The following is a 26,128-nucleotide window of genomic DNA, read 5'->3' on the forward strand; positions in this document are numbered from 1 at the left end:
GTGATCCTCCTGTCTCAGCCTCTTGAGCTGCTTGGATTACAGGCATGCACCACTAGTCCAGGCTCCTTTAATTGTTGAGTTCTGATAGTTCTTTATATGTTCTGGCTTATATGGATTTACAAATATTTTTCACCCATTCTCTGAATAGTCTTTTCACTTTCTTGATATTGTTCTTTGAAATACAAAGGTGTATTCTTGCTACTTCCAAGTAGCCTGTAATCCTGGCTACTCCAGAAGCTGATGCAGGAGGATCACAAATCAACTCAAGAAAGAAAGAATGAAAGAAAAACCAAAAATGGCTGGGAATGGAGCACAGTGGTAGAGCACTTGCTTAGCATGTGCGAGGTCCTGAGTTCAATCCCTGGGTACTACAAAAAATATTTTTAAAAAGATTACAGAGTTTTATAATTTTGACAAATTCTTTTTCTTTTTGCATTACTGGGTATTGAACCCAGGGGTGCTCTCCCACTTAGCTACACCTGCAGTCCCTTGTATTTTTTAATTTTGAGATAGGTTCTCACTAAGCCTAGACCTTGGCATCCTCCGGGCTCAGCCTTCTCAGTGGCTGGGAGTACAGGCCTTCGCCATCAGGTTGGGGACTCTTCCTTCATTTGTCCTCCTTGCCAGGCTAGTCTGTCTTTGTTCTGTTAATTGGCTTAGTCCACACCCCCGCCCACCTTGGCAGGTTTATATCTGCCTCCTACTGATTCACTGCTTTTTGCCCAAGAATATGCTGTGGCCTTCCCTCTCTGAAAAGTCTCTTTTCTCTGCCTCCTTCTTTGTTGAAAGTATTGGCTCTCTTCCTTTCACAGTGGAGCCTCTTGAGACCATGGTCTACCTTCTGCAGGGTCTTGATTTATTCCCTTGGCTGTCCCCTGCTGACCTCTGTCCTGAGTACCAGGTGGAAATGGTTCTGTTCTCACCTTCTCTGTCCTCATTCTTTTTGTCTTTCCTTCCTGAGCATCCTGTCCTGTGATTCAGCTCTCCGCACTTGCTAGTGGGTGGCGAGGCTCTGCCGCTCTGTCTGCTTCTCTTTCTCCCCCTTTGGACCTCCTTCTCCTTTGGGTCACACCCATCCTCACCTCTTGTGGTGTCTGTTAGCTGGCTACCCTGACCTGTTGCTGATCCCATCACGCAACAAGCTGGAAATCAAATCTTTCTTCTGACTTCATCCTTCTTCTAACCACCCCACCATCTTGTTGGCTTTGCAGGCCTGACACTTTGGAGGATTGCTCAGATCCGGTTCAGTTAACTCTTCAACGAGACTCTCGTCACCTTCTGAAGGCCTCCAGTTTTCCTCTTATCCCTTCCATCATAGAAACTTTTGCTCTAATAATGTTCCTCAAAATGAGTTGTCATCTTTCCACTCAAAACTGGAAAAGTTTCTAAGCCTGCTGGATTAGTTTCAAAATTCTTAGCATGAAACTGAAGGCTTTCTGTTGTTGAACAGTGATTTAACCCTTCCAGAATGCTCACCATTCCTTAACCCTCTGTGAGATTTTCCCACCCAGTTCATGTCACTCAGGAAGTGAATATTACTGTTCCCTCCTCTAAATCGGAGAGACGACCAAACTCTACTTGTATTAGAGCTGCTTGGCTCTGTCCAGTTTCCATCCCTATGTGGTCACCATCGGGGTCCTTGTCTCTCCACCCCCTATGTCTTCTGTGGTGCTAAGTGGAGTGCCTTGCATATAGAAAATGCATTGTGCTTGTTTTTTTCCCTAGAGCTCAGAATTGAATCCAGGGCCTTGTGCACGCTGAGCAAATGTCTGCCATGGAGCTCTGCCCCCATGCCAGGAAATTTATTTTTAAATTAGTGAATATAATTTCTAAAATGTTGCCTGTAAGGATGGCCAGGGCCTTCCTGAGTCACCCATAGTGGAGGATACCTCAGTTGGCTCCAGTCTTCTCCTGACCATTTTTCTTGTTTTTATCCTGCAATTCTTAGTCTCTGGTGACCCAATGCACTCAGCTGCCATGTGTCTTTCTGATCTCTCTCCACCCCCACCTCACAGAGTGTGACTTCCTTCCCATAGAAGTGCCGAGTAAGCATTTTTTTCCTAAATTAAATTCCAGTGATGAATGTCCAGTGGAATTAGAATCTGAGTTTAGAGCATATGCCCAATTTCAAGAGTAGGTAATTGTCATTTACTAATTGTCACTTATATAAAATACCTCTTTTCAACCTGTTGCATTCTCATTAATGAATTGATGGTTTTTTTAAAGCTCAGGGCACTTTACCTCTAAGCTATATTCTCAGCCCCCATCCCCCTCACTGTCCTCCCATCCCCCCTTTTCTTTTTGGTGATAGGGATTGAACCCAGAGGCATTTAATCACTGGACCACATCCCTAGCCCTTTTAATTTTATTTTTATGTTTTTTAGTTGTTGATGAACCTTTATTTTATTCATTTATTTATTTGCAGTGCTGAGAATCAACCCCAGTGCCTCACACATGTCAGGGAAGAGCCCTACCGCGGAGCCACAATCCCAGCCTCCCTTTTTATTTTTCATTTTGAGACAGGGTCTAGCTAAGTTTGCTTGGGACCTCACTAAATTGCTGATTTTGAACTTGTGACTTACTGCTCAGCCTCCTGAGCCGTTGGGATTACAGGCATCTGCCACCATGCCTGGCCGTCCCTTTTTAAAAAACATGGTACAGGGGATTGAACTCAGGGCCTCATTTATGCTAGTAAGTGCTTTATCACTGAGCTATATCCCCAGCCCTTTTTAATATTTTAGTTTTGACACAGGGCCTGGCTAAGTTGACCAGGCTGGCCTTAGCTTCCCATGTTGCCTGATTACAGGCATGAGCCAAGGTGCCGTACTGTTTTATAATTTTTATGACATGAATTTGGTTGGCAGCATAGGATAGCATAAATTCAGGGGCTACCATAATTGGGTTCACATCCTGGCTCTATCCCTTACATGTTATGTAACCTTGTTTGAATTACTTTAAATTTCTCCTATAGCAATCTCATTTAAAAAATAGGTTACAAACTTTAAAATACTTCCTAGGGTTAATGAGAGGATTCAGTGAGTTATCCCTTAAATGATATAGCACAGTGCCTGGCACAGAGTGGGCTGCTATTTTTATTGTTGTATTTAATTGTACTTTGTTTCATCTGGGTATGGTTTTAATCTACAGAATAGTCCTACACAGTGTTCTTTTATATGTCAGAGGTTTGGTAGTACATTTTCTTCATTATACATGCTTGCTTAAAGAATCTAGCTACAGCATTACTCTGATTCCTAAAGCTGCAAATCAGACAGCATGAATATTTTGTGATCTTAAAATAGTTGTCAGCCTCTTTGGAATGGAGTAAAAAGGGGTTAACTATGTTCTGGTGCATGCCCCAATTACATTTGTTCCAGCCTTTTAATCCTTGTTAGGATTAAAAATCACAGAATCTTAAGTACAGTGTGTCGTCTGTCTTCACATGTCTTGTCTGAATTTCTTGGATAAATATTTCTTTAAGCAGGGTAAGCTAAGCAGAAGGAATCTTGCATCATGGGATTAATTAATACCTTGTGATGCTTACATTTCCCTTTTCAATTTTTATGTTCAGCATCATGTTTATGTTTAAGTATTGGTGCAGCTGGCTTTCAAGTTATTTTAAAAGTCACTTCCAGCAAGTTCAGTGTTCATAGAGTGCTGGGACATTTTAGAATCCTCTACCTGCCCCCACTGCATTTGGTTTTTTGCAGTGAGACTTGTGTGTCTTATTTGTAACATCTGTCCATGAGAGCTAAGGACAATAGCTACCTTCCACTTATTTATTTTGCAGTACTAGGGATTGAACCCAGCACTTCACCCAGGATAAGCAAATGCTCTAACACGGAAGTATACCCCTGGCCCTTTAAAACAAAACTTTTTTTTTTTGAGATAGGGTCTTGCTAAGCTATTCAGGCTGGCCTTGAACTTGCAATCCTTTTGTCTCAGCCTCCTGAGTAGCTGGGATTACAGATGTGCACCAGTGTGCTTCGGAAATTAACAGCCTTAAATGTTGGATGAGACTGCGATTCCCTACCAAGAGGCCCTTAGGGGTGAGGTGGTGGTCAAGAAGGAGATACTCGCTACCCATTGTATTAGAATATTCTGCACTCTGTACCTTGTGTGTTTGTGTGTATGTGTGTGTTTGGGGGAGACAGGAGGACAGCTCAGACAGAAAAGCTGTTCACATGCTTATGGAATTATGTGTGGCCTGTTGTGTGCTGTTCTTCCATGATGGTTCTATGTATGCATTTCTTGTCTTTCTATCCAGGCTATGAGCCCCTGAATGGCTGAAAGACTCCCCGTGTACCTGCCCTGGCCACATCCTAGAAAACTAACATCATAATCATGCCATTTTGCCAGGCGCATTGGTGCACGCCTGTAATCCCAGGGGCTTGGGAAGTTGAGGCAGGAGGATCGTGAGTTCAAAGGCAGCCTCAGCAACTTAGCGAGGCCCTAAGCAACTTAGTGAGACTTGTCTCAAAGTAAAATATTAAAACGGCTGTGAGTCAGTGTTTAAGCACCCCTGGATTCAATTCCTGGTACCAAAATCAAACAAACACAAACAAACCAAAACACAAACCAATTAACAAACAAAACCACAAAATAATCATGCCATTTAAAAAGTACTTAATATGTTCCAGGCACTGTGGCAAGCCCTTTCCATGAAAGGATTAATTGAATTCTGCCAATAACCATTTAAGTTAAGGTACTTCATTGTCTGAGTTTTACAGGTGGGGAAGCCAAGGCAGGATAGCTTGCTCAGCGCCCATATCTATTAACGGCTATGTCCCAGAGTCAACCCAGGCAGACTAGCTCAGGGTGTCCACTCTCCACTCCTGTGCTGTGTATGTATCAAAATACCAAGAGCTAACATTTAGCAGTCCACTCTGTGCCTTGTTTTTAGTATTTTACATCTGTTAGCTAATCTCCATTGGCCCCATGAGGGTGTGTGTTAGTATTTTAGTTTTGCAAATGAGGATCCTGAGGCATATCTTCCAAGTTTGGATTGAAGGGTGAATGGTCTGTTAAAGGTAGCGGTTTTCAGCTCTTCCCACTGAGGTTTGTGACCCAGAGACTGGCCTGCTCTGCTAAGTGGCAATGGGTCACCTGAAAAGACACTTCCAGTGGAAATATTGGTGATATCTAGGTATAGGAATGGATATTGTTGAGTAATGGGACAGCTAGAGAGTGAGCAGTTTTGGAAGCCCTTCCTTCCTGGGGAGTGTTATGCTTTGCTGGGCTCCTTCCTGTGCACTTCCTGTCTAATGGTGGCATTCAGTCCCCCTCAACTTCCACATCCTCTTCCTTAACTTTCCCAGCTCCATTTCTGAGGTCTATTTCTCTGCATTTAGAAGCCTCAGGGGCCTTCCAGGACAGTATAAATGCTGAAAAACTTTCATCCCAGGAAATACTGCCTTTTGGAACTATGGAGATAGCCCACTATGCTATCTTGCCTATAAACTTTTCCTTTTCCTGTTTGAATGGAAGGCATTCATGGGGAAGTATTTTTTTCTTTCTTTTCTTTCTTTTTTTTTTTTTTGCAGAGAGGAAGATTAATGTCTCCCACGGATCAAGTGACAGGTAACATTATCTTGCTCCTATGCTATTTCCCATAGCCAGGCAAACCTATACTACAACTACGTTTTCAAACTGGCTCTTTGATGTGTATAGTTTTCTTTTTCTTATTTTGGCAGCCCAGGTCAAACACACATTCTCAGCACCCATATCCAAAGTTTAGGGGGAACTGCCTCCTCCTTCAAGTTCACTTAAATGTAACTCTTTCCTTCTGGTTGAAAGTTTTTACTGTTTGTACAAATGAAGAGAATCACCTGCAGATGCCTTTGATTAAATAAGTAGTTGTTTTCAATTTTTGGCATAAATCAGAATCACCTGGAAACCAATAAAAAAGAAAGCCTATAAGCCCAGGTTTGTTGAAGTAACATAGGGCCTGGATCACTGAGTCTTTTTTGAGTTTTTCAGATGCTACTGATAGACACATGGGTTTGAGACCCATGACCTTATAGCCCTGGTTCTCAGACACTCGTTGAAATCTTTGGGAAGTTTAAAAAACAAAACAAAGCAAGCTGGGCACGGTGGCACATGCCTGTAATTTCAGCAACTGGAGAGGCTGAGACAGGAGGATCAGAAGCAACTTAGTGAAGCCCTAACCACCCTGTCTCAATATAAAAACTGAAAAGGGCTGGGGGTATAACTTAGTGGTTAAGCACCCCTGGGTTTAATTCCTAGCATCAAAACAAACAACCCCCCCCCCCCAAACAAAACAAAACAAAACACCACTGATGGCTGATGCTATATTTGGGTCTTGACTGTTTTCCCCAAAGACCCACATGATGAAGGATTGGGCCCCAGCCTGTAGCACTGTTAGGAGGTGGGGGACCATTTAGGAGGTGGGGCCTAGTGGAATGAAGTTAGTTCACTGGGGCTGTGCCTTTAAGGGTGTCTGGACCTAGATACCCCTTCCGTCTGTGTTTGCTTCCTGGCTACCATGAGGTGAACAGGCCTCCCCTGCAACCTGTTCCTGTTATGATGTGCTGAGGTGCCACAGACCAACAGCAACAGAACCAAGTGACCAGGGACTGAAATCTCTGAAAGCATGAACCCAGTGAACCTTTCTTCCTTTTAAATTTATGATCTCAGGTATTTTGCCACAGTGACACAAAGCTGACTAATATAGCTGAGTACTCGTGGTGATTTTGGTTCAGTTAATGTAGGCTGTAGCCTGGGCATTGTGACCTTTATAGCTCCTATTTCTTTGCTGAGACTTTATGTTTTCTCGTTTCAAGAATATTCATAATAACTCATGAAGTATTTTTATGAGGACTGTTTTAAAGTCTTTTTTCAAGTAATTCTAATATATTTGCCATTTTGACATTGAGTTGACATCTCTGTTGGTTGTCTTTTCTCATTAGTGTTGAGATTTTGCTGGTTCTTGGGATGATGAATTTTATTATTTATTTATTTATTTATATTGAATCCCGGACATTTTGGGTATTATGGTATGAGACTGATTTTTTTTTTTGGTAGTTGGGATTGAACCCAGGAGCATTCTACCCACTGAATTAAACCCCCAGATTTTTTTTTTAATTTTGAAACATGGTCTTGCTAAGTTGCCCAGGCTGGCCTTGAACTTGAGATCCTTCTGCCTCAGCCTCTGGAACTACTGAGATTACAGGTGTGCTCCACTGCACCTGTCTGAGACCAAATTTTATTTCAACCCTCCCTTCTAGCAAGGTTCCTTTGCCAAGGCACTGGTGGGGGAGAAGAGGGGGTTCCTGCCTAACTGCTTTCACGTTGGGGTAGAAATCTAGGGTGTCCTCTAGGTTTCAGCTAATACCAACCCCCTGGTTGTAGGGGGCAGGGGTGTCTCGTTTCTGTTCCCTGAATGGCTGCTACTGACACTGTGGCTTTTTTACCACTGGGTGGTGGTGAAAGTTCTGGACTCTGCACTAGGCCTCCTCTGGCACCCCAGCAAGGAGGTGTGGAGACCTCTTTATTGCCACATGGTGTGGATATCCTGGCTTCCTGGTTGGCCTTCTCTCAAGCCACCAAGAAGGAGGTGAGGTTGGAGCATCTCACCGTGGCCTGCTGAGGGCAGAAGCCTAGTTTCCCTACATGGTCAGCAGAGCTGAGGCCACAGGTTTTTTTATGGTTCTTGGCTGACTACAGTAGAGCTGTTGTCTAAAGGTTTCCTGCCGGGCAGGGCTGCCCCTTTGCTACAGGGGAAGGCCTTTTTCGGACTTGTTTTGGTCTGTGTCTGTTGGCTTTCTGGGACTCTGGCTTCTCTGCCAGCCAGTCTAGGATGATGAGGCCAAAAGAAAGCCCAGGGACTCACTTCCACATGTTGTCCCTCGGGTGCGGAGGTCCCCAGCTGGGCTTCCTTCTTCCGTCTTTCAGCTGCCCTTATACTTGTCATATATCTAAAATGTCTGGGGTTTGGGGTTGTGTTTAGCAGTAGGAAAAGGCAAAAATATGTTTATTCCGTATTCATGGAAGTGGGCGTTCCCCACACAGAGTTCCTTGGGGGAGTCTAATAAATCAGATCAAGCAGGGACATTTGAGAATCAGGGTGACAACACTGGGGCAGGCAGAAAGTGTTGGTGGGAAGACCAAGAGGACCTGGGTCCTCCCCAGGTGATGGTCTTCGTGAGTCAGAGCTTACTCCCTCATAGAGCCTTTTTTTTCACTTATGTTCACTTTCCTCTTGCTTTTTTTAAAATATTTTTTTCCCTCTCTTTTGCCCCTTTTGGACTTCTCAATATGGGTTCCTAAATGCAAGTGCAGAAATGGATTCCATCCCATAAGAAGCATTTATTGTGCTTCTACTGTGTCTAGGGCACAATGATTGATATTGAAGGCTACAGAGTAATGAGATAAAAGGGTGACTTGAAGGGACTCAGCTATCTGGGAAGATATTGGCACATGGAAAGACAGACACGTGATTTTTTTTTTTGTGTGTGTGTGTGTGTATTTTTGTGTGTTTATACGCACAGTTGTGCTAGGATAGAGCTTATCCACGGAATACTCCTAAATGCTGCCCCAGACCCAGGGCAGATTTTTGAAGCAGCCGTTGTTAGTGGTTTAGTCTGTGGCTTTGGAAGGGGTCATGAAGGGTTTGTTTGTTTTTTTGGTGTTTCTGTGGTATTGGGAATTGAATCCAGGGCCTCATGCCCACTGATAGGGCTTTAAATGATGATTCTTGAGGTTTAAAAATACCTGTAGCAACCCTGTGGCAAGAGGATTGGAGGGGCAATAATAGACTCAGACTCTTGGAGTTTAGGATAGCAGTGGCTAGAATTAGGGTCTTCTTCCCTCTGGAGTTTCCAAGAGGAAGAAAGAATTGGGAAGACCATATTTGTAAGTAAAGAAGGGAATGGATAGTTTTGTAAGAAAGCCAAAGGAGAAGAAGACTGGTCATGTGGCATGGGTAGTATGAGAGGAGGTTTATATATAGGGCTTTCCTTATTTGTAAAGGGGAAAACATATAATAGGAAAACCATACATAAATACTGTGGTTTGGATAAGAGGTGTCCCTCCAAAGTTCCTGTGTTAATTAAATAATGTTGGGAGGTGAAATGAGCTGTAAACTAATCAGTCCATCCTAGTTTGAGTGGACTGACTGGGTGTAGCTCTAAGCAGGTGGGGCCTGGCTGGAGAAGGTGGGTCGCTGAGGGTAGGCCCTGGAAAAGTTCATCTTCCTTCCGCCATGATGGTCTGCCTCACCCAGGGCCCGGGTCAGTGGAGTTGGCCTACCATGGACTAAATCTTTGAAACCTGGAATCAAAAAAGCCTTTCTCTCCTCTTAAGTTGTTCGTGTCAGGTATTTGGTCGTAGGAATGCAAAGCTGACTAGAATAATCAAGGAGAAATAATGAAGAAGTGGGAAGACCTTATCCTAGGAGATTTTAAATATCAAGCTTGAGAGGTGTGACTTAATCTTGTCAATAGTGGGGAACAAAAGTGTGTGCTCATAGGAGATGATATATATTCATAGTAATGTATTAGAGGAAATGGGTAAGAGCTGATGCAGAATTAGAGAAGAGCACTGAGAGAACTGGGTGCCATGGTGCATGCCTGTAATTCCAGTGACTTGGGTGGCTGAGGCAGGAGGATCACAGGTTTGAAGCCAGCCTCAGCAACATAGTGAAAACTTACCTCAAAATAAAAATAACTGAATAAATAAGAAGGGTTGGGGATGTAACTCAGCGGTAAAGTGCCCCTGGGTTCAAGCCAATCCCCTGTACCACCTGGGGTTGGGGGAGGGGGAAAGAAAATAGCACTGAGGCCTAAGTTAAAATCCCAGTGTGAGGAGCTGAACCAGAATGACAATGGAGGGTTTGGAAATGAAGGATGGATGTGAGAGACACGGCAAAGAAAAGCTTGGCTACAGCAGCATATATTGTGTTCTTATGACCAGGACGTGTTTGGGAAGAAGAATCAGAAGTAGAAAAGATATGGACTTAGTCTTTATCTGCAAGGAACTTGCATCCAAGTGAGTTGTTACAACTCATGTGACAAAGCTTTAAGTACCTTTCATTTGCAGGACACTCTAATATCTGAATGGTATGAGCCCTGAAAGGCAGTTTAACTTATTTCATCTCTGTATCTTGTCCTAAGTGGCTCATCATGTTATGTACTGGGTTCTTTTGAGAATATTTTTCTTTTTGGTGGTTCTGGAAATTAAAACCGGGGTGCTCTACCATTGAGCTACATCCCCAGCCCTCCACCCCCTTTTTGAGACAGGGTCTCACTAAGTTGCTGAGGCTGACCTTGAATTTATAATCTTCCTCTTACCTCAGTCTCCTGAGTTGCTGGGATTATAGTTGTGGGCCACTATGTCCAGCTTTGAGAGCAGTCTTGATAGTTAAGCAAGCATATTATTAGACTGTTGAGATTTGACAGTTAAGGTCTGTGTAGCTGAAATGATGAGATGGAATACGTTTCTATGAACCCCTCTAGGATAAAAGGGCTGAGAGATACCAGTAAAACCTATAAAAAGAATAGACTTTAGATGGATCATAATCTTAACTAGCTAGGATTGGGAAGTCCCTTGTTCTGTCCCACTCTCTTATTGTAAGTGGAAATTACTGAAATATGAAAACTTTAGGCAGGGATTCTATAAGTCACTGGTGGCAAATCCATAATAGGTTTCTGAGGCTAAGAAGATTGTTTAGGATATTAGATAGCAACTTCTTTTGTGTTCCTGGGCAGGCTGGCTAGCTTTTTTTTCTTTTCTTTCTTTCCAGAGGATCTTGCACATGCTGTGCAAGTGCTCTACCACTGAACTACATCATCAGCCCTGTTTTAAACTTTTAAAATTTTGAGACAGGGTGTTGAGTTGCCCAGGTTGGTTTTGAACTTGTGATCCTCCTGCTTCAGCCACCCAAGTAGCTGGGATTACAGGTGTGTGCTACTAAATCTGACATCCCTAGACTTTTTATTACTTCCCTGCAAAATGACAGTTATTGGCTTCTACACCCTACCTCACCCTTAGTGGTTCCTTGTGGCCTGCAAGGTCCTGAAACAAGCACCATATCTAATGCACTTTTGAATTTCTAGTGCATAGTACACTGCCTGACATATTATAGGTGTGCTGTTGATGTTAAATGAGCAAAAGAATGAATGAAGTTGGTATCATTGAATGTACATATCTTCACTTCTCATCACATTACCTGGGGGCCTTTCCTGCACTGGGATGCCCAACATGTTTTTTTGGTGGGGGAGGGGTAGTGGGGTTGAATTCAGGGGCACTCAACCACTGAGCCACATTAGAGACAGGGTCTCATGAGTTTCTTAGCACTTTGCTTTTGTTGAGACTGGCTTTGAACTCACGATCCTCCTGCCTCAGACTTCTGAGCCGTCTCAGCCTGGTTTTTATGTAGTGTAATAATTCTGTTTCCTCTGTCTGGCTCAATTATAATCCAAAGCACGTTGGTTACATTTTACAAAAGAGGTTTTTGGAGAGAATATGTTTAATGACTCTTCCCTCCCAGGCATTCCCTTGGCAAGATGATAAAGATTTTAGTGATGTGGGTCTCATTTTATTTTACTGAAGGTAAACAAGTTTGTGTTCTGAATCTGGCTTTGAATTTGTAGGCCTGGGATGATGAGTACACTACCTCCATACTTATGAGGCTTAGCTCATCAAATTCTAGTTTCTCCCCTTCTCCCAACTAGTATACATTCTTTCTTGAGTTGGGAATGCAGCATTAGGTTTATAGTCTTAGAGTTACTTCTGTATGATAGGCCCATGAAGGGTGGTTGGAGGGCTGAAGATGTAGCTCAGTGGTAGAGCACTTACCTAGCATGTTCAAGGGCCTGAGTTTAATCCTCCGTACTGAAAAAAATGTGGTTGAACTTTTGTATTTTCTCTAGTGTTGGTGCATAGTAGCTGCCCAGCAAAGACATGTAGGCATGGCTGGAATTCAGCAAGTGTTTGCTGACTGTTAGAGTGTGGCTCTACTTAAACCCCTGTGTATGTCAAGTCTCTTATGAAGTGATGCCTTTTAGTGATTATTTCCTCTTTCCAGCAGTAACTTAAAGTTATTTTTTATTAAAAATATGTCTGAAGCACACACTTGTGGCTGCTGACTCACTTTCTCTAAGGGAGAAGTCTTGATGGGCTGGATATGCCGTGTGAGAGGGATGTAGCCGCACCCCCAGCCCCTATTTCAATTTACTCTCTTTTCATTTTATAATGATTTAGTTGGTCTTTATCATCAGGGAGGTGAGGTGAGCTGGGGTGGGCTGGGCTGAGGGACTGGAATGGGACATGGAAGAGTTCTAGACTGGCTGCAGTCCCCATCTTACCCTTTGTTGTACCAGCAGCCTTGAGCAAGTCCCTTTTATCTCTGTACTTCAATCCCTTCTTCTGAAAAAGGATGGAGCTGACTCAGAAACTAATTTTTTTTCCCCCCAGGCCTGGGGATTAAACCCAGGGCCTTGCACATGTTAGGTGAGCACTTACCACTGGACAACACCCCCCGCCTTTTTTACTTTATTTTGAGACAGGGTCTTGCTACATTGCTGAGGCTGTCCTCAAACTTGTGATTCCTGCCTCAGCCTTCCGACTTGCTGGATTACAGATGTGCACCACAGTGTCCAGCTCAGAGGCTCAATCTTGGAGATGTTCTCTAAGGTCCCTCCCAACTCCAATATTGATTCTTCCCTGCAGGCCAGCTCCCTTGCCCAGAGAAGTCACCTCCCATTTACTTCATGCCCACATACTGGTTGACAGATCAATTAGAGCAAACAGCCAGAACCCAGCAAGACTGCCCTGAGCTCCATGTGTTCCTGGGCTGTGGAAAGTGCCCTCTGCCTTTGAGGTATGGGAGGAGGGAACTTGTGATCTTCCTTCCCCTTAGTGTTCATCAACATGTGGCTCAAATGTAAGTCCATGTAAGCAAAATTTATCCATTACTTGTTTTGTTCTTAAGTATTTATACCTTTTGCTGCTCCATGAAAAAAAAAATCTTTTAGTCCTTAGTCATTGATTTTGTCCTATTGCAGCCAAAAAAGAGCATTGAAAAGCAGCAAAACTCTGTAGGGTCAAATTTTGTAGAAAAGCAAAGGAGAAAAAAGACTGAGCTATGATCTTGGATTTTGAGAAATAAAAGGAAGAAGAGGCGTATGTGTACTTGACAGCCCCAGGAGCAAGGGTCTTGGGTGGTGTTTGTTGCCTACTGTTCAAGGGCTTGACCTTAATCTTGTTGTTTCAGAAACCAAATCTTGTATAATAGTATTTGTAACCTAGCTGCACCAGAGGGTCATCTGGGGCACTTTAAAAAATATGGATACCCACTGCCCCTTAGGGATTCTTATTTCATATATCCGGCCTGAGGTCTCACCAACATTGTAATTTCAAAAGTTTCTGGGTGATTGCAGTGTGCAGCTAGATAATGGTGTACACACTGAGTAGGGACAGTGAAGGACAGACCCAGGTTATTCAGGTTGTCATATCTGACTTTTCAGACCAAAGAGCCTTTTTATGGACTTATAATGAGGTATGTAATTGAATGAGTTACTGGATATATTTGTGGATGTAAAACCATCACTTGTCTCCCTGCAGGTAAGAGGATAATGGTTGGGAGGGGACAGATCATTATTAGAAGGTTGCCTGTGGGCTGGGCATGGTGGTGCATACCTGTAATTTCAGCAACTCAGAAGGCTGAGGCAGGAGGATTACAAGTTCAAGGCCAGGCTGGGCAACTTAGTAAGACACTGTCTTAGAATGGAATTTTAAAAGGCCTGGGGATGTAGTTCAGTGGTATTGTGCTCCTGGGTTTAGTCCCTAGTACTGAAAAAGAAAAAGGAAAAGAGGGTTGTTTGGGAATGTTTAATGGCAGAAGGCCGGAGGGGCTTGAAGGTCCACCCACGCAATGGTGATGGTTTCCCCATTGGAATCAGAATATTCAAAGTCTGTAGGTCAAAACTCTTCCCTTTGACAAAATTTTGATGGGATACTTGCCAGTGGTTGCCTCTATGTGTCGTGTGTGTGTGTGTGTGTGTGTGTGTGTTTGTAATCGTAGCGATGGCACATTGATATATCTCCCTTTTAACCCTCACTTAGGTTTTTCTCTTTAACACTTGTATATTTAATAATTACAACCAGAACTTAGATTCATGTCTGTAGTCATTTTACCCATCCAGAGTTCTTCCCTACTATCTATAGGAAGGGCTCATAGGCACAGTATTCATGCCTCTCAAAAAAATTATTTGTGTCTGTGTTGGTTTTATCTCTGCTTTTCGTATGTGAAAGTTCAAGTCTGTTGGATATAAAATTCTTGGTTAACATTTTCGTTAATGTTGCTCCCTCTTCTTCTGGCATATAGCTTGCTGTAAATTTCATGATCTAATTTTTCTTATAATCCATGTACTTTCAAAAATTCCAGTACCCATATTCTACCGGAGTATATCTTGATGTTTTTTGAGTCTGTATTTGGAGATATACAATATACTCTTTTAAGATAAGTGTTCAAATCTTTTTTTTTTTTTTTTTTTTGTACCAGGGATTGCTTTACCACTGAGCTATATCCCTAGCTCTTTTGAGCTGGCTTTGACCTTGTGATCTTTCTGCTTCAACCTCTGAATTGCTGGGATTATTGGCAAGCATCACCATTGCCGGCTTCAAATAGTTTTCTTTTCAGTCAGAGCTTTTACAAATTATTATCTTAAAAAGTTGGTTCCTTCAGTTTTGTTCTTCAGGAATCCCTCTTGTCCTTATGTTGGCTCTTCTTTGCCTGTCTTCAAATCTATCACTTTCAAATCCCTTTCTTCATTTTCTAGATTTCTTTTTTATTTTAAAAGATTACCTTAGTTTCAGGCATTAGGTTTGTTTTTTTCTTATATTCCTTCTGGTTAAATCTTCATTTCCTTTTTTTTTTTTTTGCAGTTCTGGGGATCAAACCTAGAACCTTACAAGTTCTCTACCACTGAGCTTTGCTCCCAGCCCTTAATTTTCATATTTAAAACAACTTCCTTTTCTTACTTCTAGTTTTTTCTTGAGTTCTGTCACTTCATTTCTGAGATTTTCAGATTCTAATTTATGGTTTTCTTTTGTGCTTTGCATATGTAAAATACTTATTTCAAAGTATGCTCTATTTTATGTGCTTTTAAAATGTATCTTTTTTGGTATACTTTCATTGTTATATAATTAGGGTGTTATCTTGCCCCTTATTCTCTCTTTTTCTTATAGAAATGCCTATGAATTTGTTACTTGTTAGTTTATTATTGTTATTTTCTTTTTTTCTTTTGCAGTAACTGAGGATTGAACCCGAGCTTTGCACATGCTAGGCAAGTGCTCTATCACTGAGTTATAGCCCCAGACTGTTTAAGTTTATTTTGAGACAGGGGCTCCCTAAATTGTTCAGGCTGGCCTCTAATTTGTGATTTTCCTGCCTCAGCCTCCTGAGTTACTGGGCATACAGACCTGTACCTCTGTGCCTGGCTTATCTCTTCATTTTTACGATGTAAATTTAGTTTTTCTGAAGTTTAAAAAGGAGTATTGGCTTGGTAGCTTTTCTAACTTCACAGAGCCCCTTTCCAGTGTGACCCTGTTTCTTTCTCCCATTTTTTCCTGAACCTTCTCTCTCTCTTTTTGGTCTTTGTTGCCTGACTGGCTCAATTTTGATTCTGTTTCCTGCTGTCTCTCAGCAAGGGGTCCTGTCCTGGTGAGTCAATTCTAGAGCTTCTGTGGGCTAGCACTGTAGCCCCTCAGGACTTACAATTTCAGTTGCAGCTTAGTTCTCCCATCTAGCTCCTTTGGGGTCTTCCTCTTTTAAGTCTGTCATGTGCCCCATTATTTGTTTGTTGTTTATTTATTTATTTATTTTTGTGGCAATGGGGATTGAACCCAGAACTCAGTGCATGCTACCCAAGTGTTCTGCCACTGAGCTATACCCTCAGCCTCCTTTCTTTTCTTTTATCCCACATTGACACCAACATCATGCTGGTGATTTGTCCTCATCTTTTTGTAATTTGGGACATGTGGGAATACTTTGTCACCAAATTTTGTTATTGTCTATGACTTTTTAATTTTGCTGTTTGGTTGCTTCGTTTATTATTATTTGTAGGGACTAGAGAAAATACACTGCCACCATTGCCACTGTTTTCCCACAGTTGGCATAGTGTTTATTTTCCCCACAATATGCAAATTGTTGACTTAAATTTTTAAAAAATTTCTTTTCCCTTGAAGCAGCAAAAGGTGTAAATATTTGAGAACATAAGAGACAAGTAATGGATAAATTTTGCTTTCATGGACTTACATTTGAGCTACATGTTGATGAACACTAAGGGGAAGGAAGATCACAAGTTCCCTCCTCCCCCACCTCAAAGGCAGAGGGCACTTTCCACAGCCCAGGAACACATGGAGCCCAGTGCAGTCTTGCTGGGTTCTGGCTGTTTGCTCTAATTGATTTGTCAACCAGTATGTGGGCATGAAGCAATTGGGAAGTGACTTCTCTCGGGAAAAGGGCTGGCCTGCAGCTTACGTGGGAAGAATCAACTAGAAAGACACAGAGAATTGGAGTTGGAGGGAATCTCAGAAATCACCTTTAAGATTTAGGTTGAGTCAACTCTGTTCCTTTTACAGAAGAGGGAATTGAAATCCCTAGAAATGAAAGGAACATCCAGTCTGTTGGTGTAATAAGGGGTAGGAATGGGGACTGCCTGTGGCCTAGAACTCTTCCATGTCCCATTCCAGTCTCTCAACTCCCAGCCTCCCTGTTGAGTCATGAGTAAACAGAACATTAAAAAGTGAAGAAGGCTTTTGCGGAGTAAATTAAAGGGTATCTACTCTTTTGTTTTAAGAAGTTCAGTTTCAGCTGGTGGGTTTTCTTAAAATAGAGGCACGTGTAATATGGTGTTTGTGTGGAATAATTAAGGGGCAGAAGGGAGGATTTTATGAGTAGTGTTGCAGCTCTCCTATGGCAGAATCAAGAGTCTGGCTTTGTCAGTTCCACTGAACTTTCACTTCACCAAGTGATTAGTCTGGTGAAGACTGATCAACATTTCCAAGAAAGGGAAGTATTTCTCATTGAATAATAATTCATACACATAACTTAATGAATTGACATTTTCGCATCTCAGTGTCTAATCTTTCCTAATGGTCTTCTTGTTTCTTTGGCCAGAGGTATATTAATTCATATTTGTGTACTCAATGCCTGCTACATGATTTTTGCTCAGTATATACGCATTGAGTGAGCTTGTGCGGGGTCCTGGGTTCAATCCCCAGTACCACACACACACACACACACACACAATGTGTGTGTGTGTGTGTTTGTATATGAGGTGTCTCCCAAAAGCTCTTATGCTAATGCAGGAAGTGAAATGATTAGATTATGAGAGCTGTAACCTAACTGGATTGTTTTGGTTTGAATAGACTAACTGGGTGGTAACTGTAGGCAGGTGGGGTATAGCTGAGAAGGTAAGTCACCAGAGCCTGCCCTAGAAGGGTTTATCTTCCCTGTGGCTCCTTCCCTTGCCTCTCCCTGAGGTAAGCAGTGTTCTTTTGCCACACCCTTCAGCCATGATGTTCTGCCTCACCTTGGACCAGGTGGACTGTGGTCTGAACCTGTGAAACTATGAGCCTAAAATAAACTGTTCCTCCTCTAAATTGTTCTTGTTGGATATTTTGTTCATAGCAAAGAAAAGCTAACACAATATGCATAAATAAATAAAAACACACCCACACATTGAGTGAATCTGTTTGGAGGAGTGGGATTAATACATGAAAAGGTGAACAAAGTCATCAGCCATGCATCACTGAGTACTAAATCATATGCCATAAATCCTAAGAAGATGATGCCATATGGGAAGCCTTTCTGGATGAAATGGTAAGGAGGATTTGAGTACTAATCTCTCTTCTCTTACACTTCCCAGCATAAGCCTTTATTCGGCTTCAGCTCTGTGACAGTGATATGAAGAAAGACTGTAGGAGAAGTGCATTTGCTATCAGAGAAAAATGGCTCTTTGGAGAGACAAGTGTTCAGCTGCTGCTTTCTCAACTTTTGCTTTCCTTACTCTCTTCCAATCTATTTTCTTTTGTGATTTCTCAAATACTTTGATAACTATGTTTGATCTTTAGTTCCTTCATTTGAGAGAATTTTTACTATTTCCACTTACAGATTGGACTTAATTCTAGCTGCGAAATTTTATTTTGTTTTTGGTGCTAGGAATCGAACCTAGGGGCACTTAGCCACTGAGCCACATCCCCAGCACTTTTTCTTTCCTCCTTTTTTTTTTTTTTTTTTTTGAGACAGGGTGTTGCTAAGTGGCTTAGGGCTTTGCTAAATTGCTGAGACTGGCTTTGAACTTGCAATCTTCCTGCCTCAGGCTCAGCCTCCTTAGCTGCTGGATTACAGGCTTGTGCCACCTCCTAGTTGCTAAATTTAATATTATCCCTAAGCTAGTGGAACAGGGACTCCAGAGCCCCTGGTATGTTACATGCTGCCTTTCACAGCTGGTTTTGATAAAAATATGTCCCCCTTTTGAACAGAGGGTAAATGGGGATGTGTTAAAATAAGATGATGATTGTGAATGAGAATTTCATTCATATAATCAGTAATCAGTCAGTATTTACTTAGTATTGTGATAAGCCAGGTAGTTGCTGGGTGTTGCAGACAGTGTTGTCTGCAAAGGTCATGTGATGTAGATGTGGCCTCATGCAATGTTGGCATATCCTGTGGACTTTTCAGAATCACCCCTGCAATATACATGAGAATAGAGTACTTTTTCATGTGCAGACAATAATTTTGGTGGAGAGGGTGTTAGGTAGTTACAAGTTAGTCATTTTGTTTCTCCCTCACACTATCAGATTGGTGAAAAGATACCATAAGCATTTTTTTTTTCTTTTTTTGGTACTGGAGATTGAACCCAGAGTCAATTTACCACTCATCTACATTCGAGGCCCTATTTATTTATTTATTTATTTTTGAGACAGAGTCTTGTTTAGTTGCTGTGGTTGGCCCCAAACTTGTGATCCTCCTGCCTCAGCACATTCCGAGTCCCTGGGATTACAGTCGTTCTCCACCACACCTAGCCCATTGACATTCTTAAAAAAAATAAGCCACAGTCCAAAAAATTAGTCTACACGAATGGGAAGTGCAACATAACCTTCTGTCCAACAGGACCTCTGTTTCTGATGATTACAGTCAAGAAGATGGATCCTTCCAGGTGCCTTAGTACATGCCTGTAATCCTAGAAGCTCTGGGGGCTGAGGCAGGAGGATTGCAAGGTCGGGGCCAGCCTTAGTAATTTAGCTAGGCCCTAAGCAAGTTAGTGAGACTCTATCTCAGAATAAAAATAAAAAGAGCTGGGGATGTTGGTCAGTGTTTAAGAACCCCTGCGTTCAATTCCTGGTTAAAAAGACAAAACAAAATAAAACAAACAAACAAAAAACTGGAAAAATGTATTTGTCTGATGGAGTTGTCTGTATGGCATTGTAAACAGGGATGGTTCTCTCATCCTTCTTCCCCATATATATCATTCCATTGGTTCTAATCTCCCACCAGGGCAGCAGATGGCTTGGTGGGGAGTGTGATATTGACTTGTTTTGCAGACTGGTCTCATTTAAATGTTGATGGTGTGTGCAGAGTCAGACTTGGTAAACTCTTGCTTGATTTATTCTTCCCCTGGAGCCCACAAAATCCATGAAAGAGAATTAGATAACCAGCCCCTAATCGTGCTTGTTAGGGTTAACCATAAACACAGTCTGGTTGATGGATGGATGGTTTAATAAACATCTGCTGAGTGTCTGAGCTGAGTCTGCAGGCATGTCCCAGGCCTGTCCTGAACCTGGCCAGGATGTGAACACATGGCAGATTCTTGGTATTAAAGGTCATCTTTTTTCTTTTTGACTTTATATTAACTGAAGCTCAGGCTTAAATAAGTTTGGTGATTTGTCCAAGATCACAATGACTAGTTCAGGAAGCCATGTGCCATCTGGACCAGGAACATGGATGGTCCAGTTGCTGGAGGTGGTCTGTGGGGTCATGTGTGGAGCAACTCTCTTTAACTCCATTTGTGCTCCACTGCAGGGGTTCTGGAGGGATTTTGTGTCATGAATGTGAATCTCATTTACATTCCCCTCCCCTAGAGTCCAATGCATGGAATTGCTAATAATTCCAGAGCTGGGTTATTATGTCTTCTTCAAATTCTTAGTGGAGAATTGATCAGGGACTTACAGACCGGATGTTATGGACTGAATGTTTATGTCCTGGAAGATTCGTATGTTGAAGCCATAATCCTCAGTATTGGCATTAGGAGGTGGGACAATAATTAGGTCATGAGGGTGGGGCCTTCATGAATGGGATTAATGTCCTTATAAAAAAAGAGAAAGAGGATCTCTGAGGATAGAGCCAAGGTGTCTGTCAACAAGCCGAGAAGAGAACCTTCACTGGGAATGGAATTGCTGACATCTTAGGCAGAACTGTGAGAAATAAATTTTGTTGCTTAAAACACTAAGTCTATAGTATTTTACCTTTAAAAACCCACGCTGACAAAGATGTGGTCGTATGGATACTATATGGTATCAGAAGAGAGAGTTGAAGGAGGGGGCAAGAATGCAGTCATTGATGGCTAATTTAGAATGGTAAATTGTCTTCTGTCTTCAAGTTTTGTAGAGACTATTTTAGATTATTAACACACATATAAATGGGGTTCCCTTATCCTGTGAATGGAGTTACTTATGCCACAGAGAAAGAGGGTGAAGTTTAGTGTCTGAAGATCTGTTTTAGAGCCAGCCTTGACCTTTATCATAAGATTTTGGGTGAGTCATTTAATCTTTTTCAACTTCAATTCCCTTCCTTCCTTCCTTCTCCCTGCTCCACTCCCTCTTTGGATGGAACCCTGGGTCTCATACATTGCTAGGCAAGGGCTCTACCATGAGCTACACCCTCAACCTCAGCTTCAGTTTCTTTATTGATGGAATTGAGTAAATCTGTTCATCCCAGGATTACTGTGAGTATTAAATGATACAAGTAAACTGCATAGCACTCTTCAAAGAAATTCTTGGGGGTTTATTGGAATAGTCTTTGGATTCAATATGGACGGTTTCTTGGCTAGCATTGCTTTTTTTTCTTTTGCGGTCTCCTATCTTTGTATTCATCCTGTTTAATCCTTGCTGGTAATAAATTGTTACGAGGTGTTTGGGTTATCTTCTGTTCAATTTTCTACTGCTAGCATTTAAAGAGACCATTAGTTAATGTGCTTATAATTTCATTAGTCAAGTGTCTTCTAAGCATAGACTATGCAGTAGAGATTTAATTGTAAATGGAACATTAATGGTCCTTTCCTCTGTATCATCTTTTCTAGGAGGGCATCTGCTTCTGCCAAAATAGCTCCGGTGTCATCAGCAAAACAGAATCCTCTTTCCATGTCATTGTGTGTGTGTGTGCACGCGCATGTGTGTGTGTGTGTGTGTGTGTTAAGTACTGATGATTGAACCCAGGCGTGCTCAACTTCTGAACTTCAAGATCTCACTAAATTGCTGCGGTTGACCTCCAATTTGCAGTCTTCCTGCCTCAGCCTCCTGAGTCGCTGGGATTTCAGATGTGCCCAGCTGAAATTGTATACTTTCTTAGTTAAATTGTATGCACATTTTGTTGGATTGATTTGTAGGTGCCTTATAATTTTGGTTGCTACACTAGTGTCTTAAAAGATTATATTTTCCTTACTATTCGGGGTAAGTATTCTTTGCCTGTAATCCCTGCTACTCTTCTCCCCACTCGGCCACCAGGAATACTTCCCATCTTCTTTCTCTCTTTCACAGGTCTGTGTTGTCTCTTTCTTAGACTGTTCAACAATAGGCTCTTGAACTTAAAACTAGAAAATGAATTATTATCACAGGTGGCTCATAATCATATGAGAAGATGCTCAATTCAGTAATGCAGATTATATACAAAGATAGCGTTTCTCACTTACCAGATTGGCAATATTCCAAAAGTTTTACCACCTACTCTGTTGGCAAATTGCTCTGGGGTGAATGCAGAATAGCATACTGCATGTCTGTGAGGGGGAATGGGTAACACCTAGTGCTATTACATATACAATTAATGCTTTGATCTCACAGTCCCACATGTTAGAATCCATTCCAAAGATTCACTGGCAAAAATATTTTTAAAAGTATGTATTTTTCTATTCATTGTCCCATTGTTTCTGTAACAAAAGACTGAACATGCCTGGGAGAACGGTCGCACAATGCCTGTAATCCCTGCTACCTGAGAGGTTGAGACAGGAGGATCGAAAGCTTGAGGCTGCCTGGGCAATTTAGCAAGAAACTGCATCAAAATAAAAAGAAGGGCTGATGATGGACCTAATGTGTGACATCCTGGGTTCAATCCCCAGTACCACCAGAAAAGTGAGGAAGGAAGTAGAAAGGGGGAAGGAAAAGAGGGAATATGCCTGAGTAGGGTGATCTCTAGGGAGATCGTAAGTGAAAAGGCAGGATATAATCAATCTAAGAAAGAAGAAATGTATGTATATGCCTACATTTTGCTTGTTTTTGAAAAAAAAGAATAAACCATTAAATAGTAATAAAGTTTTTCTTTAGGATTAAAGAGATTTTATGCTGGAGTGAAAAGGAATAAGAAAGCCTTCTCTGAATATACCTTGTTTTGTTGGTTTAGGTGTGGAAACATCCAAAATTTTGACATAATTTGAAAATATAAACATCCCTGAGAAATCTAAATATAGCTGTATTGAGCTCGTTGGCATGACCCACAGAGAGGAAGAGAAAAGAACTCAGCTAACTGGCTTCAAAACACAGTGATTTGATTGTGCATTCCCAGTGGACATAGTATAAGGACACTGAAAGTGCAGAGAACATTCTAAACTGTGTTTCAATTATCATTGTCGGTGTTGGTGTTGGTTTTGTTTTTCTGAGATTCCCGTGTATTGTGGGATAGAGTAAACAACTAATTATATTGATTCGAGGAAGGAAATACTGACAATGAGTCCTTAAATTGCTGGCAGCCCTGAATTTGACTGGAGGTACAATAGGAACTCATGAAACATTTTATTATTTTTAAAAAGTATTCTAGCTCTATCCACTGCCAAGGCCCAGAAACAATTCCAGAGCCAGTAATAATGAGTGTTCCTTGGGCTGGTTTGTGATTGAGGATAATTCCCCCCAGAAGAGAAATCAGGGTTCTTTGGGGAAGTGATTGCTTTCAGGGGTAGGATAGGAGATAACACAGGATGTTCCTGCAGCTTCTTGTCACACCAGCAAACAGGGAAGCCATTAAGGATTTCCAGGATCCTATTGCTGAAGGACTCAGGAGAAAACCTGGAGAGGCTTCGGCTGGTCAAATGGAGACAGTTTGGACATCATTAAGGATAATATAGCTGTGGATTAAAATATATCACACAATATTTATTTATTTATTTATTTTCCAATACTAGGAATTGAACCCTGGGCCTTGCACATGCTAGACAAGTACTCTATCACTGAGTTACACCCCCAGTCCTTTTTATTTTTCATTTTGAGACAGGGTCTTACTAAGATGCTCAGGCTGACCTGGAATTTGCAATCCTCCTACCTAACCCTCCCGAGTCACTAGGATTATAGGCATGAGCCTATGCTTGGCTACACAGGTTTAAATACACGAGTTTAGAATGATATTCAAGAAAAAAAAATTCACTTTTGTAGGATGCAAGGAAATTAACTCATTATTTTGAAAATTGGTAGATAAAGTGAAAGAAATAAGCATTTTACAAACAGTGCCTTTGGGATGACTAAAGAGCTGATGAAGGGAAGTTTCTTTTTATAGAAGTATTTTGGCTAAGAGATGAAAGGGGAAATGATAAAATCATTATCATTTTGTAATCCTTAACTAAATCCATGGATCTAGGCAATAATCAACAATGGATGCTAACTAACATCACAAGAGAGGAGATAATCAGACTTTATGAACTTCCTGATGTGTCCTGACCAAAAACATTGTCCAATTTGTGAGGATATATCAGGATTACAAATGTGCATCACTAGGCCCAGAAGATTTTACTATTTTAAAATAATGGACAGGACTCAACTTTCCAAACATGCCAGATTCACAGTGAGTTCTAAGTTGACATTAGTAGTAATTGTTACTCATTTGACAATGATGATGCTGAACATGGTGACAACCTGGGCCATAAAATGAGGTACTGCTGCCATCACCTAAGGATTTCATTTTACTATTTTCAACTTCTGCCAGAAGAAGGAGGCAGTGTTGCAAAGTAGAGATAGAAGTGTGGAGTCAGAAGACCCCGATTAGTTTCTCAGATAACAAGCCACTCAATCACTGATAATAGCAGGTGTGGTGAAGAGGAATGAATGAGATGGTACATTTTCGTGAAACACTTTCTAAGTTCTAAAGTATTTAATGCGTGAAATTATCAATATTAAAACTTTCTACCTAATGTGACACATACCTGTAATCCCAGTGATTCAGGAGGCTGAAGCAGGAGGATTACAAATTTGAGGTCAGCCTTGGCAACTGAAAGCCTGTCTCAAAATGAAAAATAAAAAAGATTAAGGATGTAGCTTTAGTGGTAGAGTGCCCCTGGGTTCAATCCCTAGTACCACAAAAAAATAAAAATTAACTCTCATAAAAATCCTGTGGTATGCATATTAAAATTGCATTAACTGTATGACTTTGGGTAAGATGAAATATTTTCCCAGGGTCACAGCACTAATAAACAGCAGAGCCAGGATTTGAATCCAGGAATGTCTGATGCCAGGGTCAGAGTTACAGGCATGAACTCAACTGACGTTCATTCAATTAACAGATATGTATCAAACATCTATTACTTCATGATAGGAATGTGGTCTCAGGCACTGGGCATACAGTTGTCAATGAGACAAACTTCCTTGTCCTTAAAAAATTTACAGTGAGGCAGACAGAAAACAAGATATTTTTAGGCAGTGATGAGTGGTTTGAAGGAAATAATACTGGGTAATGTGACACAGTGTCTGGGATGTGTGACAGGGGTGCTCTTTCTGAACGGTTGGAGGCTTCTTTGAGGTTAGGCAGGACTCTAGTATGCTAGACAGAAGGAACAAGTAGAAATTAAAGGTCCTGTAGTGGGACAACAGGAAGACTGTAGGAGAGGACATGGAAGCCATTGGAGAGGCAGGGGCTGCCCACCTGTAGTGAGGATAGATGTACAGTGAGCTTCCTGCATTCTCTGTCCCAGTCCCTGGTGGTACAGGCATGACTGAGGCATGGAGTGCCACCTTTCACTTTGGAAAAGAGCTTGTGATGGTAAAAACAAACAAACAAACGATCTGTTTCTTTAAGACTGGTGACTCTAGTCTCAAAATCAGTAGAATGTGGCTGAGATTGTGGCTCAGCAGCAGAGCGCTCGTCTAGCATGTGAGGGGCCCTGGGTTTGATCCTCAGCACCACTTAAAAATAAATGAATGGAATAAAAGTATTGTGTCCAACTACAACTAAAAAAAAATCACTAGGATGGGTATAAGTAGTGGAGACCTGTCTCACTGGCATGTGTGGAAATAATTTTTAGTGTCTTAATGACAGCAAGTGGCAGCAATGTCAACAATGTGACTTGGTTGCCAAAAAAGTTACTGCAGTCAAAGGTTTTCCTGATTGATGATGTGCAGAGAGGTCAATGGCTGCCAAATATAAGGAGGATGTTCCTGGCCAACAATGGAATGGGGATCTTTGGATGCTGTTCGTGTAGCTTCGTGGTTGTGGACAAGCTGCGCTGCCCCTTGTTAGGAATGATGAGTCAAGCCTGACAGAAGTTGGGGCAGGAATTGCACAAGCTGATCTCTGTGGGTCTTCCTTCCTGTGGTCCTCAGAGCCTCATTGCCAAGGCAGCAGTCCATGGATAATGGTGGTTATTGACAATTTACAAGAAATGAAGGATCGGATCCAAATCCAAGCTAGGTTCCCATCTGCCTTGCAGTTCAGGCTGGTGCTCTCTCATGCTGTGACTCTTTTCATTGTCCTGCAGCATAAGGTCACTGAGTTACCCTGGGAACCCTATTATTTTTAGTGGAACCTTATTTAATGTAGCTCTGGATTTTCTAGCTAACTGGCACCATCTGTCTGTAATCACACTTCTTAGAGCTGCCTCCTTATCATCAGCCTGCCTGCCTCTCTGATCGTTGG

General features: G+C 41.7%; 1 protein-coding gene across 6 annotated transcripts in view; it reads left to right on the forward strand.

Moving 5' to 3' along the window:
* The window catches only part of LOC124082526 (carboxyl-terminal PDZ ligand of neuronal nitric oxide synthase protein), a 305,891-nt gene that overhangs the window by 8,601 nt on the left and 271,162 nt on the right, over positions 1-26,128 (forward strand). Inside the window, exon 1 of one of the 6 annotated variants that reach the window (XM_046428962.2) lies at positions 12,278-12,901. The exons of the other annotated variants lie outside the window; for them this stretch is intronic. The gene's annotated coding sequence lies outside the window, so the exon portion shown is untranslated. Of the gene's footprint in view, positions 1-12,277; positions 12,902-26,128 lie in introns of those variants that run through there. 6 annotated transcript variants of the gene reach the window in all.

Source organism: Marmota monax, unplaced genomic scaffold (genome assembly GCF_021218885.2).
Source record: "Marmota monax isolate L192 unplaced genomic scaffold, Marmota_monax_Labrador192_F-V1.1 WCK01_AAM20220418_F8-fsc00145, whole genome shotgun sequence".
In the NCBI taxonomy this organism is placed as follows: domain Eukaryota; kingdom Metazoa; phylum Chordata; class Mammalia; order Rodentia; family Sciuridae; genus Marmota; species Marmota monax.